The sequence below is a fragment of the Mustela erminea genome, chromosome 7 (genome assembly GCF_009829155.1).
Source record: "Mustela erminea isolate mMusErm1 chromosome 7, mMusErm1.Pri, whole genome shotgun sequence".
Lineage (NCBI taxonomy): Eukaryota > Metazoa > Chordata > Mammalia > Carnivora > Mustelidae > Mustela > Mustela erminea.
In genome coordinates, this window is record NC_045620.1 from 121,925,993 (window position 1) to 121,939,958 (window position 13,966).

Genomic DNA, 13,966 nt, shown 5'->3' on the forward strand with positions numbered 1-13,966 from the left:
TTGGAGATGGTTCTCTCTTCACTTTGGGCACCGTGTTGGAGAGCTATGGGGCTCTGAGCTTATGATTCTTGGATCTGCGGGAGGGCTACTGGGCACCACCTCGTACCTTTCTGAGGTTTTTTTTTTTTTTTTTTAAGATTTTATTATTTATTTGACAGAGAAAGATCACAAATAGGCAGAGAGGCAGGCAGAGAGAGAGGAGGAAGCAGGCTCCCCGCCAAGCAGAGAGCCTGAGGTGGGACTTGATCCCAGGACCCTGAGATCATGACCTGAGCTGAAGGCAGAGGCCCAACCCACCAAGCCACCCAGGTGCCCTCTTTCTGAGGTCTTAACAAAGAGTCACAGCCTCAAACTTGATTTGGTCTCTACCTTGAAGCCATGTCTTTCTTGGAAACTTGTGGGTTAGAGAGACTGGAAATACACAACACTTTATTTCATTTATTATTATTATTACTATTATTTAAGAGAGAGAGAGAGAGCATGCAAGAGTGAGCAGAGGGAGGGGCAGAGGGAGAAGGAAGAGAGGAATGGCAGGCAGACTCCATGCCGGGTCAGGAGCCCTTGAGGCTGATCTCATTCCCACGACCCTGAGATCCTGACCTGGGCTGAAGCAGGGGTCAGATGCTCAACTGGGGGAGCCACCCAGGCACCTGAAGCACGTTATTTTGGAAGCCAGTACCCCCCCATCTCCTCTCTTCCAAATTCCTATGGGACACTGAACAATTCCTCCTTCCAGTCCCTTAGAGCAAAAGCCTCTAAAAAAAAAAAAAAAAGACAATTTACACTTTTAACATTCTGCCAGAAAATTCCTTGAGCCAGATTCATAAGCTTATTAGGGAAGTTTTCTACCTTCTAATTTGCTGCTGCGGACAGCCTTGTGGGACGACTGTCACCACTCCCTGTTTCACTGCTAGAAGACACAGGTGGCTGCCTTTTCCTTCAGTAAATTTCCCCCGAGACCTCCAGCCTCCAGGCTCCCTGCCCCCTCCCAGCCCCCCTTTGCCACACAATCCAAAGCCAATACTGCATGTGTGTGCTTTTGTTATGGTGCTACCTTAGTTCTGTACGCTATCCATTAGTGCATAACAAATCACTCCAAACTTGGAGTCTTAAAACAGTATTATCATTTCTCTCATGTTTGTGTGTCAGCGGGAAGCTCCTAGGTTGGTTTTACTAGGGCGCATTCTTAGGGCTGCACAATAACTGCAAGGTCAACGGGACCGGAGTGTCCAAGATGGCCTTCCCCCGCGTCTGGCAGTGGGTGCCGACCAACAGCGAGACTGTCTCTGTTTTCCTGCACTTGGGCTCTTCTCTAGGCCGGACTGGCTTCCTTACATGGCAACGAGAGCAAGTCCTACCGTGCAAGCCTCTGCTTGTGTATGTGTGTCGTTTGTCCCATTGGACAAGTCACGAGGCCAAGTCAGAGTTGACGGGGGAAGGCAACACCCAAGGCCATGGGTATCATGAGGCATGACTCCCTGGGGACCATGACTGTTCCAGTCAGCCACACCATGCCTCTAGACTCAATGAGTCTTCTCCTTTGGGCTCCCCGAGTGCAATGGACCTCTGTTCAAATGTACTCAACGTAGACTCTCTTTATTTTTTTTCTTAATTTTATTTATTTATTTGACACATAGAGAAATCACAAGTAGGCAGAGGGGCAGGCAGAGAGAGAGGGGGAAGCAGGCTTCCTGCTGAGCAGAGAGCCCGATACGGGACTCGATCCCAGGACGCTGAGATCATGACCTGAGCCAAAGGCAGAGGCTTAACCCACTGAGCCACCCAGGCGCCCAACATAGTCTGTCTTTAAAATGGTCATTTCTGTATAATTCACTGGCCATCTGTAAGCTGCTACTGTTTCCTTCTTTTTTTCTTTCTTTTCTTTTTTTTTTTTTTTTGACTAGGAACATAACTTTTTTTCTTTGGGGGGATGGATGGGCAGATGTCTAATCTCAGAGCTTCTGGCTTCTTGCTGCCCAGTGGCCTTGGTGATATTCAGCACGCTGAAGAGCACAGTCTCGCTCAAGGGCTGGCACACACCCACGGTGACAATGTTGGATGGATGTCCCTGAAACGGGGAAGGGGGGCACAGGTGCATGGATATGTTCTTGTGGCATTTCTCGAAGTAGCTGTACTTTAGGTTGTGGTGGAGGTAGTCTCAGGGGGTGAAAATGGGCCTTTGTGTCTTCATCTTGGTTACCCCCCCAGACGGGATCTGCCTTCAGATGGAGACACAATCAGTAAAGGGCCATTACTTGTCAGTACAGGTGTCCTCCGTGGCCTCCATCGGCATCTCAATGCCCAGACTGATGTTTCTTTAATATCGCAGGAGCTTCTCTTTGCCAGCTTCTCCAAACAGGCCCCTCTTCTTATGTTGGAAGCTGGTCAGCTGTTTCTGGTACACATGCTCAGCCTGAATGTCTGCCATCTTCTTGTGCACCTGAGGAAAGTCTGTAAGCTTCTTTAAGCAGAAATTTCTAGGTCTGTCTTTTAGACCTTCTATTCTATTGATAGCCTAGTACACAGTAATTGTTCATTAAGAGTCTCATGCTCGGGGCGCCTGGGTGGCTCAGTGGGTTAAGCCGCTGCCTTCGGCTCAGGTCATGATCTCAGAGTCCTGGGATCGAGTCCCGCATCGGGCTCTCTGCTCAGCGGAGAGCCTGCTTCCCTCTCTCTCTCTCTCTGCCTGCCTCTCCATCTACTTGTGATTTCTCTCTGTCAAATAAATAAATAAAAATCTTTAAAAAAAAAAAAAAATCTTTAAAGAGTCTCATGCTCTACTGACTGAGCTAGCCAGGCACACAGTAATTGTTCATTAAATATGAACTGATAGTAAGAAAGTTCTAGAAACACAGCACAAGGCATGGTAGTTTGTGTGGCGCTGGCATGGAGCTCCTCCTTGATGTTTCTCACCAAACACCCAAGTACTACACAGGTTCTCAATCTCCTCAGGTCCATGACTTTTCCAGAGTTCTGAGGAGCCACGAAAGGATGCTGACTGATGGGAATGCGGTTTAAGCTATGTTCGTCTAGGAACAGAATACAGTCTCCTCCATCATAATTACACTTAACACCTGCATCCCAGCCAGGTGCAGACCCTCTGAGGCCCCACCCAAGTCCAAGGCCTCCCTCTTCTCTCTTACGGCCACAGCTCTCATCACATGTTCTGACCATGAGTCCTGGGTTTTGAGGAACTTGAAATCTAGTTGAGGAAGCAGAATGGGCACATATGAGAAAGCCTGAACTACTTACTAATCAACATGTCAACCAAGGCAAAAATCAGAACGCAGCCATTGGGCCTGGCGGTGTAGGGGATACAACACAGAAGTGGTCAGAATGCAGGGAGACTGGATCTAATACACTGGCTCTTTGGAGAAGGTGGAGTTCGAATTTGATCTAGAAACAGGGTATGGATGGATATTGGTGGGGACAATAGAGGATGATCTAGTCTTAGTGTCTGGAAAGGTCCGGAGTCAAATGAATGGGGTAGGAAATGAGCCCTCGATGTGTGGTAGAGAGTAAGCAGATCCGGAGGCGGAAACAAAAAAGTTTGGGGAGATAAGTAGAGGACAGATGTGCATTTAAAAACCTCAACAAATCAAACTGGACCCAGTGGGTCATCTCGGTACCTGAGATGGCCTCTGTGGGTGAAGTTTGTTTCTGGAGTTTTCCCTCACCCTACAGTGAAGTGGTTTTGGATTTGGGGCAGTTAAAGAAGGGAGAAGTAGAGGAGGTGGAAAGCTGCCCCGCCCCGAGGGGGAGCCCAGAGCTCTGGGGGCACCCTGGGATGATGCCGCTGGCCTGGAGGGAGGGACTTGGCCTTCCCCGGGTTCCACTCGGTTTGCTACAGCTGTCCCTGATCCTCAGTTCCAACAGGTGACTCTTTTCCTTTCTGCGTTTGGGCTCTGCCGCTCCTGCGTCTCTGCAACAGATGGAAACATCCCAGTGAGAGCAAAAGGAGGAACTTTTCTAGGCACAACGTGGTTCTAGCGCATACTGGAAGCACCCTTCATAGGGCGTGAGATGAAGCTGCAGAGGCCCCTGTGGAGACCCACAGAAGCGCTCAGCAGGGGTGACCCAGGCCCTGGAAGAATCCACGGTGGGGAACAAGGCGCCGAGAGCTGCCACAGGCTGAGCTCTGAAATGCTGAGACGAGGAACACGAATGTGCTGAGGCGTGGAGCAGGAGAGGCTAACCGCAAGTCAAGGAAGCAGCGAATGCTGAGACTCGAGAAAAGGCAGAACAGCTCAGCCCGGGTAACAAGGAAGCACTTTCTTGTGCCGGGGCCTGCTGGGCTCACGTGTCCCTCTTTCTGATTCTAGAGAGGGGCCCAGAAGTGGGGCTCAGAAGGGCACTGGGCATGCATACTTCTCTTCTCTTTCTTCGCTACACGGTAACAGGGACCCGAAAAACTTTTATTCCAATGTCCAAGGCTGTCTGGGGACCTTCTGGCATATAAAGCCCCCGTCACCCACGAGGGAGCGGCCGGCAGTGTGGGGGAAGGGCACTCGGGCCGTGTGGGCACTAGCGCCGGCAGAGTTCTCTTCCTCCCTCCACTGAGCTGGTCCACAACGCAAGTGCCCTTTGCCCTCTTCCGACGATCAGAACCTCTTCAAATAATTAACTTGGACAAATGGAGAAGCTCAGTGGTTCTCCCTTTCAGCTACACATTCTTATCGTTTGCAGGCACTTGAGAAAAATCCAGTTCATCTAGGGTGGGCCTGAGACAGAGGCATTTATTTTTTAATTAATTAATTGATTGATTGATTTTAATTCAATTAATGATCATATAATGTATTATTTGTTTCAGGGGTACAGGTCTGTGACTCACCAGTCTTATATAATACCCAGGGCCCATTACAACACATAGATGGAGGGATTTTTAAAAAAATATACCAGGTGATTGGTAGGCAGCCAGATTGAGAACAGCTGGATTTACAAATCTGAGCCACTTTAGAAAGTTTAGTCAATACAGAAATTGTTGATCTTTTGAGGTGTCTGAAAACACCACATAAAAAATTAGCCTTTGGTAAATCCTCGAAACCTAGGATTTACCTTCCGTTGATGCTGTGGCCTCTGGGTTGCCTTCCTGGGGGAATTATTTTTTTTTCTTTTTTTTAATAAATTTTATTTACTTATGAGCGAGAGGGAGGGGGAAAAGCACAGGGAGAGGGGCAAGCAGAATCTGTGCTGTGTGTGGAGCCCGATGTGGGGCTCGATCTCAGGACCCGGAGACCATGACCCAAGCCGAACTGAGAGTCGGATAGATGCTTAACCGTCTGAGCCACCCACGTGCCCCTCCTGGGGGAATTATTGAGGATCTTTAGTGTATCATTTAGGCTCCGGCCTCCCAAGCTTTCAACAGCATGGCAGAATGGGAGCTCTTCCTGTGACCACTGGCACATGGGAAATACCCCAGTGGGTGGCTCAGTACAATCCCCCGCATGACGCCCAAGGACAGTTCTGTTGAAAAGCAAACCTGCTGTCTGTAATGTACATCTCACAAGGTTTCATTTGTCAGGTTTTCCGTGCAATTCGTTCCAGACTCTCAGACCTCACGAGACCTTACGGAGCGCGAGATTACCACGGTCTCAGTACCGTCTTTGTTCCTGGCGATCCTGTCCCTTCCAGCCTCCCAGTGGGTCTCCTGGGCCATCTTCACTGCACGTGTGGTCAAGACTGAGAACCAATGATTCAGCCTCTGTGGGAGGGAGGACAGATTTCCACATTGCTACCCACCATGCAAAATAGCAGTTCCTATTAATCTCTTCCAAATTTGCCTCTCTCAGCTACCATCAGCCACCCCTGACTGCTGGCCCAGAAGATTCGGCGACTGCATCTTTCCGACTCTGTATGCCTTTGGCATATCACCTTTAAGCTCTGGTCTTCCTCTGCAGGCCAGTGTTCAGTTTTTGCTTGTCGTCATGTGAAGAGCACTCTTTCCGCTTGCCGTTTTAATTACTCTCTGTTGAACTCTTTCCAGTCCCGTGGGACCCTCTGTAAGTGCCAGAGAACAGAATGACACACATTATGGTGACAGTTTCCTATCATTTGATACAAGGATGGGATTGTAATATTTTGTTTCCAGTATTCTTATCTACACGTTATCAGGGATTTTTGTCAGGGGGTAAAGGGCAGGGCAGGGCAGTGGATTCGTAACTTCAAGAAATGGTTTTCAGGTTCATTAAATTCTTTTCCTTGAGATGTTATTACCTCCTTGTTGCCCAGCTGGCAGGTGTCTGCCCTACCACGCAGCTCGCTAACATCCTTCTGCAGCTTTATTTCCCCCACCGTGAGCTCACTATCTGGCCAAACTTGGTGTCACAGATGACCTTGGGGATTCTGCTGCGTACCTCTTCCTCGGATCATTTATTACCGTGGAAACTAAGACTTGGATGTTCAGACTGCAGCATGCAAATGGGACAGGCTCTAAAGATAGATTTTGAAAAATATTTTTTCCTGTTTTCAAAAAAGTGCACATTTGGGGCACCTGGGTGGCTCAGTGGGTTAAGCCTCTGCCTTCGGCTCAGGTCATGATCTCAGGGTCCTGGGATCGAGCCCCACATTGGGCTCTCTGCTCAGCAGGGAGCCTGCTCTCTCCCCACCCCGCCCCCACCATTTGTCTGCCTTTCTGCCTACTTGTGATCTCTGTCAAATAAATACAAAACAAAGTAAAAAGATAAATAAAATAAAATTCTCCCTTCTTCAAAAAAGTGCATATTCGTTTAAGACCATTGGAAAATATAAACAAATACAAAGAAAATTAAAAGCACTCCTAATCCTACCCCCCAGAGATAATCTCTGCTACTATTTGGTTTTTATTCTTCCAGTTTTTTCTTCAGGAAACACAACACACACGCACACACACACACCCTTATAGTACTCTTTCCCTCTATCTCTTTTAACACAAACACCAAGAAGCCGAACAATATGAATAATTGATAATAATTGTCATTTACCTAACGGCTCTCCCAGCTTGCCTCCCTTGAGGTAACTATTTTCTCCAAGTCTGGGTTTATTATTTCTTTGCTTTATAAAAGTAATTTTAGGGGTACCTGGGTGGCTCAGTGGGTTAAAGCCTCTGTCTTCGGCTCAGGTCATGATCCCAGGGTCCTGGGATCGAGCCCCACATTGGGCTCTCTGCTCAGTTGGGAGCCTGCTTCCTCCTCTCTCTCTTCCTGCCTCTCTGCCTATTTGTGATCTCTGTCTGTCAAATAAATAAATAAAATCTTTAAAAAGAAAAGGGATTTTATAAATTGTTTGGGTTTACTTGAGTTTAAGCTTTATAAAAATGGTATCATGCTCTCATCATATGTCTCTTGCTTTTTTCATTCAAAAAAACACATGGGTTCACTTTATCCACGCTGGGTTGTGTCGCTGGAGTTTTTCCCTTGTGACTGCTATCCAGTACTTCCGTTGTCGAGTTGCACATAATTTATGTGTTTGTTCATTTCTTGCTAGTCACTTGAATTGTTCTCAGTATTTTGTCATTCTGGTGCATGTGTCAAGAGTGTCTTTGGGGTGAAATCTTTGGCTATAAAGAATGTTTCCATCTGATCAGCCTGCTGTCCGATATTTGGAATTGTCAGACTTTATTTTTTTTTTAAGATTTTATTTATTTATTTGACAGAGATAGAGCACAAGCCGAGGAAGCAGCAGGCAGAGGGGGAGGGAGAAGCAGGCTCCCCGCTGAGCTGGGAAACAGTCGTGGGGCTCGATCCCAGGATCCTAGGATCATGACCTGAGCCTGAGTTGAAGGCAGATACCCAACAGATTGAGCCACCCAGGTGTCCCTGGAATTGTCAGACTTTAAAACTTTTGCCTTTCTAGTAGATTTATAACATAGTAGTAATAATTTGCATTTTCCTGAATACTAATGAACTTGAGGATCTTTCCGTGCATTGACTTGCCATATGTGTTTACCCTCCTATAAAATGTCTGCTTATATTTTTGAACCTTTTCCACTAGGGGTGGTTTGTCTCTCACAAATATTATTCAGCAAAATCAGAATTGTACTACACATACCATTTTATACTTTCCCAGGACACGAAACATTCTTTTACACTATCATTTTCATGGTGGTGACATCTTCCATCTATCTAATGGATATCTTGTAATTCAATTGACGTCTTATGCCTGTTTTTTTTTTTTTTTCAATTTCAGTTTTAGAAGTAATTCTGGTAAGATATCCTAATGCATAAATTTAATTACACACTGCTGAGTGTTTTTGTCAAAGAGACAGCAAGAATTTGTATTTCTGGGTCAAAGGATATCAACATTAAAAAAAAATGATAGGGGCGCCTGGGTGGCTCAGTGGGTTAAAGCCTCTGCCTTCGGCTCAGGTCATGATCCCAGGGTCCTGGGATAGAGCTCCACATCCGGCTCTCTGCTCAGCAGGGAGCCTGCTTCCCCATCTCTCTCTGTCTGTCTCTGCCTACTTGTGATCTCTCTCTTTCTGTCAAATAAATAAATAAACATTTAAAAAAAGATAGATATATTTCCAAATCACTTTTCAGAAAGGTCCTATAATTTACATTTCTTCAAAAAACTCTTTAACACTGGATATTAAATATCAAAGATTTTGCTATTTTAACTTATAAATCTTAGCAATAAAGATAATATTTTAAATGTTTATTGGCCTCTGTGTTTTCTTTTCCTGGTATTCTTTTTTTCCAGCTTGTAATCTGTATTCAACTGGAGGTGGATCTAAGTACTCTACACAAAATTTCTTGGTTTACTTCTTTCTTCCTCTTCATGTGGTTATGTCACGCATCTGAAACACAATTGGGTGTATTTGTTTCTATTTGCATCTAGTTACAGGTTTTTAACTTTTTCTTATGTTTGTTGATGTAGTTTTATTTAATTTTATTCTTATGATGAGTTTTAAAAGTTTTATTTATTTAAGTAATCTCTATACTCCACAGGGGGCTCAAACTCACAACCCTGAGATCAAGAGTTGCATGCGCCTCCAATTGAGCCACCCAGGTGCCCCTTAATTTTACTTTTGAATGTATGTGACATTAACATGTTTCCTGAAGCCAAAACTATCCCAAAAGATATCCCCAAAATTGTCTCTCCCTCTTGTATCCTTTCTGCCTATTCCTTCACCCAATCCCTTACAGGCAACCAATTTTTTTATTTTTTAAGATTTTATTTATTTATTTGGCAGAGAGAGACACAGAGAGAGAGAACACAAGCAGGGGGAGCAGGAGAGGGAGAAGCAGGCTTCTCACCTAGCAGGGAGCCCGATGTGGGCCTCGATCCCAGAACTCTGGGATCATGACCTGAGCCCAGGGCAGCTGCTTAACGACTGACCACCCAGGCACCCAGCAACCAATTTTATTGTTTTCTGGTTTATTGTTCTTGTGACGATCTTTTACTAAAAGAATCAATTCCATTTTATTTTCCAATTTATTTATTTATTTTTTTTAAAAAGATTTTATTTATTTATTTGATAGACAGAGATCACAAGTAGGCAGAGTGGCATGCAGAGAGAGAGGAGGAAGCAGACTCCCCGCCAAGCAGAGAGCCCGATGCGTGGCTCGAACCCAGGACCCTGGGATCATGACCTGAGCTGAAGGCAGAGGCTTTAACCCACTGAGCCAACCAGGTGCCCCTATTTTCTAATTTCTTATCTTTACTACACAAAGGGTAACATACTATACATTTGCTTTTGCACTTTGCTTTTAAAATTTAATAATATGGGGTGCCTGGGTGGCTTAGTCGGTTAATCGTCTGCCTTCGGTTCAGGTCATGATCTCAGGTTCCTGGGATCAGAGTTCTGCTTCGTGGGGAGCCTGCTTTCCCTGTGTCTGCTGCTCTCCCTGCTTGTGTGCTCTTTCTCTCTTCAACAAATAAATACATAAACATCTTAAAAAATAATAATAAAATAAAATTTTAAAAAAGACCTTAATAGGGTGCCTGGGTGGCTCAGTGGGTTAAAGCCGCTGCCTTCGGCTCAATCATGATCTCAGGGTCCTAGGATCAAGCCCCACATCGGGCTCTCTGCTCCGCGGGGAGCCTGCTTCCTCCTCTCTCTCTGCCTGCCTCTCTGTCTACTTGTGATCTCTCTCTTTCTGTCAAATAAATCAATAAAATATTTTTTAAAAAGACCTTAATAATATACCCTGGAAATTACTATGAATCAGTTCATAAAGATATTCCTCATTCCTTTTTATTGCTTCCTAGGAGTCCATTGTAAGTTTACTCAACCAGTCTTCTCTGTTCAGGCATTTAGGTAGCTTCAGATATTCTGTATTTATGAGCAATGGTACAGTGAAGAAGCATACCTATGCAGGTGAACATATTATTTCTGGAGATATCTTTAGAGTAAATTCCTACAAGTTGGAGTACTAGGTTGAAAGTTGAATGCACAGAGGCATCTGCGTGGTGCAGTCAGTTAAGCATCTGATTCTTGGTTTTGGCTCAGGTTGTGATCTCAGGGTCATGAGATTGAGCCCCTCGTCTGGCCCCACACTCAGCATGGAGACTGCTTAAGACTCTCTCTCCCTCTCCTCGGCCCCTCCCTCCTTCTCCCATCATTCTCTCTCTCTCTCATAAATAAACATAAAAAAAAAAAAGAAAGGGAAATGCACAGACTAATGCATGTTAGATATTGGCAAACTCCCCTCCAAAGGGGTTGTACTATTTCCCATTCCCTCTAGTAATGCTTGATCTCCATAAGCTCACCAAGAGAGTGAGGCTGTGTGTGGCTGGACGGTCGTCCCAACACCGTAATAAAAAGTCCTTCTTTGTCTCAGTCATTTGACTGCTTCTCATATGCTAGAATTCACATGTAGTTGGACTGACTTCTGCACCTTCCACTCGGTTTCACTGGTCTGCCTATTGATGTGCCAGAATCACACCGTTTTCAGCCAAGAGGCTCCGTAGTAGAGTTGGTCTTCTCTCATGTCCTTCCAGTGTTCTACCTGCTGCTCCCAAGTGCTTGTTCTTCCACAAGAACTTTGGGATCAATTCGTCTAGCTTCAGAAAACAAGAAAAAAACTTTTCTCCATTTTGGGAGAATCTTATTGAATTTATAAGTTAATATAAGGAAAACTGTCATCTTAACGATGTTGAGCTCTTTTAACAAAAACCAGAGGATGTCTCTTTCAAGTATACTTTTGTGTCTTTGAGGATTATCTTATCAGATTTACTGAGACAAAATTCAGATATATTTCTTTTTTTAAATGATTATTATTTTTAGATTTATTTATTTATTTGACAAACAGAGATCACAAGTAGGCAAAGAGGCAGGCAGAGAGAGAGAGAGGAGGAAGCAGGCTCCCCACTGAGCAGAGACCCTGAGGCCAGGCTCGATCCCAGAACCCTGGGATCATGACCTGAGCTGAAGGCAGAGGTTTTAACCCACTGAGCCACCCAGGTACCCCTCACATACCTTTCAATTCATCCATTTAAAGTGTAACATTCAGGGGCACCTGGGTGGCTCAGTGGGTTAGGGCTTCTGCCTTCGGCTCAGGTTATGGTCCCGGGGTCCTGGGATTGGGCCCCGAGTCGGGCTCTCTGCAGGGAGCCTGCTTCCCTCCATGTTATAACATATGCTCAATTCTGTTTTTGTTTGTTTGTTTGTTTTTTAAGAGAAAGAGAGCATGCATGTGTGCGTGGGGTGGTGTGGGTGGGAGAGGGAGTAGGAGAAGAAGAGGGAGAGAGAGAGAGAATCCTAAGCAGGGGCTCCATGCCCAGCACAGAGCCCAAGCTGGGTTCAATCTCACAAGCCCGAGATCACAACTTGAACAGAAATCAAGAGTTGGATGCTTAATTGACTGAGCCACCCAGGCACCCTGGCTCTGTTCTTTTTGTAAAGATTTTGTTTATTTATTTGACAGACAGAGATCCCAAGTAGGCAGAGAGGCAGGCAGAGAGAGAGAGGAGGAGGAAGCAGACTCCCCCTGAGCAGAGAGCCTGAGGCGGGGCTCGATCCTAGGACCCTGAGATCATGACCTGAGTTGAAGGCAGTGGCTTAACCTACTGAGCCACCCAGGCACCCCAGCTCTGTTCTTTTTTATTACTAAATACTATTCCATTATATGGATGGATGTACCACATTTTGTTTATCCATTCATCAGGTGATGGAGTTTGGGGTCATTTTCACTTTTTGACTGTTATGACTAAGACTGTGAAGATTTGTGTATAGGTTGTAGTGTGGGTGTCTATTTGCAAGTCTCTTGGGGTATACACCTAGAAATAGAATCGCGAGGCCCTGTAATGTTATATTTAACAATCCGAGGACTGCCAAGCTGTTTTCTGAAACAGTCACACCTTTTCACATTCCCACCAGCTATGTTTCAAGGTTCTAATTTCTTCACATTCTCACCAACACGTGCTATTGTCTGTGATTTTGATGGGAGCCATCTCAGTGCGGGTGAAGTGGTACCTCATGCTTTTGATTTACATCCCACCGAGAGCTAATTATGTTGAACATCTTTACATGTGTTTATCGATCAGATGTATATATCTTCTTGGAAAAAATGCAAAGAAACATCTTTGCATCTTTTTATAGTGTCCTTTGATGCACAAAGGTATTTAATTTTGATAAAGTCGAATTTATCTACTTTTTCTTTTGTCATTTGCGCTTGTGGTGTGCATCTAAGGAGGCTTTGCCAAGGTAACAAAGATTTATACCTATGTTTTCTTCTAAGAGTTTTATAGTTTTAGCCTTTATATTAGGTTGTTGAAGTCCTAATCAGTACTGAATGTGACTATATTTGAAGATAATGTCTTGAAAGAGGTACTTGAATTAAAATGAGGTCATCAGGGGGTGCCTGACCAGCTCAGTCAGAGGAGTACTCGACTCTTGATCTTGGGATTGTGAGTTCGAGTCCCACATTGGGTGTAGAGATTACTAATAAATAAGTAAGTAAAGAAAAATAAAAAATAAAATGAGGTTATTAGTGTGGGCCTTACTTCACTATGACTGGTATCTTTAGGATAGTTATTCACAGTATACAGTGAAGACACAGGGAGGAGAAGGCTATCTACAAGTCAAGGAGATAGGCCTCAGAAGAAACCAATCCTTCTGGCACTTTCTTTCTTTTTCTTTTTTCTCCCCCAAAGATTTATTTATTTATTTATTTGACACAGAGAGACACAGTGAGAAGAAACACAAGCAGGGGGAGTGGGAAAGGGAGAAGCAGTCTTCCCTTCCCGAGCAGGGAGCTGGATGCGGGGCTCAAGCTAAGGACCTTGGGGTCATGACCTGATCTGAAGGCAGATGCTTAGTGACTGAGTCACCCAGACACTCCATCCTTCTGGCACTTTCATAGTGGACTTTCAGCCTCCAGAACTCTGAGGAAATAAATTTCTATTCCTCAGGTCAATCTATGGTACTTTGTTATGGTAGTTCTAGCAGACTAATAGAACACCCTATTTGGTCACAGTATGTTATTTTCTTCAATCATAGGGGCCTTGTGTTTTTTGGGAGAAATAACTTTCTCTGTTTCTTTTCTCTGGTATAAGAGTGACAAACTGCAACCCACGGGTCAATTCAAGTTTTTTTTTTAAGATTTTATTTGTTTATTTTAGGGAGAGAGAGAGAGAGAATGAACCAGAGAGAGTGGGACAGAAGCAGACTCCCTGCTGAGCAGGGAGCCAATGTGGGGCTTGACTTCATGACCCTGAGATCACAACTTGAGCCAAAACCAAGTCAGATGCTTCACCAACTGAGCCACCCCAGCGACCCTGGCTGCCTATCTTTGTAAATCCAACTTATTTGGAACATAGCGACACTCACTTCTTTGTGTGTATCTATGGAGGCTTTTGTGCTTCAACAGCAGCGTTGAATATTAGACTTGTAAACCCCACACACTTGCTATCTGATGCTTTAGAGAAAATGTGCTGACCCCTGCTTCAGCAAATACTTAGGATGGGCTTATGTGCATACTATTCTTTGAGTTCTTGCATTTTAAAAAGAGGTTTTTTTTTTTTTTTTTTTCCCCTCTCTCTATAG

The 13,966-nt window shown here is 44.8% G+C and overlaps 1 pseudogene; it reads right to left on the reverse strand.

Annotated features, from left to right (window-relative positions):
• Positions 1-1,900: 1,900 nt before the first annotated feature.
• LOC116596414 lies at positions 1,901-2,531 on the reverse strand (annotated as a pseudogene).
• Between the last annotated feature and the right edge of the window lie 11,435 nt (positions 2,532-13,966).